Below are 1,795 nucleotides of genomic sequence, written 5' to 3'. Positions count from 1 at the left end.
ACACACATTATGCCACTCTACGAAGAACGCTACAAGCCGGGAAAGTGAAGGCGCAGAAGGAGAAGTAGCCCACACCGGTCATCTTTCCAGCAACCTAAGCGGGAGGTGGGCGGCGAGACAGGAGGAGTAATACCTGGGGAGTTGACCAAGCACTCTTAAGCGCTTCAGCTGCAATGCTGTCTGAAACCACATGCTACCATGAGCGATTCAACCCAGAGCTGCTCTCAGCCCTCAGACTGAAATGGTGATCAGGTAAAAGATCGAACTTCAATACATTTCCTAGTCTCATCAGCGTGTATTTATGATGTACTTATCGATCAATTGTATGTAAAGTTGCTGCAGTTTGTGGCCTGTGATCAGATGTTAATATTAGAAAAAAGATTTGCAAAATCTTACTATTCACACAGACAGTGGTATGAAACGATCACGTATAACTGTGTCTACTGCTCTCCCCATGTGCAAATGTTTCTTTACGCCACATCAGTGGAAGACTGTGAAGGACCAAGATGAGTTGGCCGTCAGTAATCAGAATGTGAAAACTGGGCATCTAAAGGAGAAGTTCTGCTGATTTTCATCCTACGGTGACTTTAATGAAATAACGACGCTGGCAAAAAATTCGTTATTAACAAGTACACAAGTGTTTTTATTTATGCAAGCAAGTTTGTTCCTACTATTCAAGAGAAAAAAAAAAAAGAAAAAAAAAAAAAGAAAAAAAAACACTGTCAAGCTGTTGGCACATTTATGTACAAAACTGATTAATTTTACAGCCGGCTACAAAGCATTCTTAGTGAGAGTACAAAAGGCTAACATAAGAGCGCAGGAGACAGGGACAAACAGAGAGGAACAGGATAGAGAGAGAGAGTTTAAATCTCTGTAATACTGTATATGCAACATCATAACAAGACATCTGTTTCAAGACATGGGTTTGAAAATCAATACAAAACAGTGAGGACAAAACCAAAACACTACAACCTAAGAAGATATTTAGGCTTTAATACTGTTAGCTTAGCAACTGTTACTGCACACTGGAGAAAGAAAGTTTAAAAAAAAAAAACCAAAAAAACTGCTGACCTCAGCAAGACAGTCAAATGTACAAATGAAAGCAAAGGACTTTGTTCTTTTTCTATTTTTTCATCTGTTAAAACTACAACCATTAAATTGATAATCATGCCACAATTAACAGCTAGATAACAGCCTTTCTTTGCCGATGCGGTACGACCAGTGCTAATGCACTTACACAGAGGAGGAGCTCACATTGGCCAATAAGTGCACACAAAAAAAAAACCTAACTTCATTTTTTACTTTTTTGTGTGTTTTTTAATGTCACTGGCAAAATGACTGTTGCCAGGCAACAGACTCATGAGACACTTTTGCAAACTCAATGCAGTTAAAGAAGTCAAGAACTCGCCAGAAGAGTTTGGTCTATATCCAAGAATAACACGTGTGGCCCACATGTACCACCATGTTACATGTTCTCATTTATTTAGCAATGCCATTTTGGCAAACAGTAATTAGCCCTCAAATGTGATCTTTTTACTCATACGTTTGGCAATGGGCCAAGGTGTTGTAACCAAAAACTTTGTCCTTAACTTTTGGACACTTTTTTAAAAAATTGTTTATTTATTTATTTTTTTGTCCCAGATATGGAAAGAGATCTCAAGAATCTCACCTAAATGTCACTATGTATGTTTTCTAAACTCTTATGACCTGAAATTGATGTGAAATATATGTATACATTTATTTAGATATATACTGTATATATACAGTTCAGCGGAGTAACAAAAAAACAAGATAC

General features: G+C 37.5%; 1 protein-coding gene across 1 annotated transcript in view; it reads right to left on the bottom strand.

Annotated features, from left to right (window-relative positions):
* Positions 1–615: 615 nt before the first annotated feature.
* The window catches only part of LOC145656016 (proteolipid protein DM beta-like), a 9,939-nt gene continuing 8,759 nt past the window's right edge, over positions 616–1,795 (bottom strand). The window contains exon 5 of the mRNA XM_081709474.1: positions 616–1,795. This exon is cut by the window's right edge and continues 1,204 nt beyond it. The gene's annotated coding sequence lies outside the window, so the exon portion shown is untranslated.

This window comes from Electrophorus electricus, unplaced genomic scaffold (assembly GCF_041902795.1).
Source record: "Electrophorus electricus isolate QZ-2024a unplaced genomic scaffold, ASM4190279v1 Scaffold434, whole genome shotgun sequence".
Classification (NCBI taxonomy): Eukaryota; Metazoa; Chordata; class Actinopteri; order Gymnotiformes; family Gymnotidae; genus Electrophorus; species Electrophorus electricus.
This window is presented reverse-complemented; position numbering and strand designations above follow the sequence as displayed.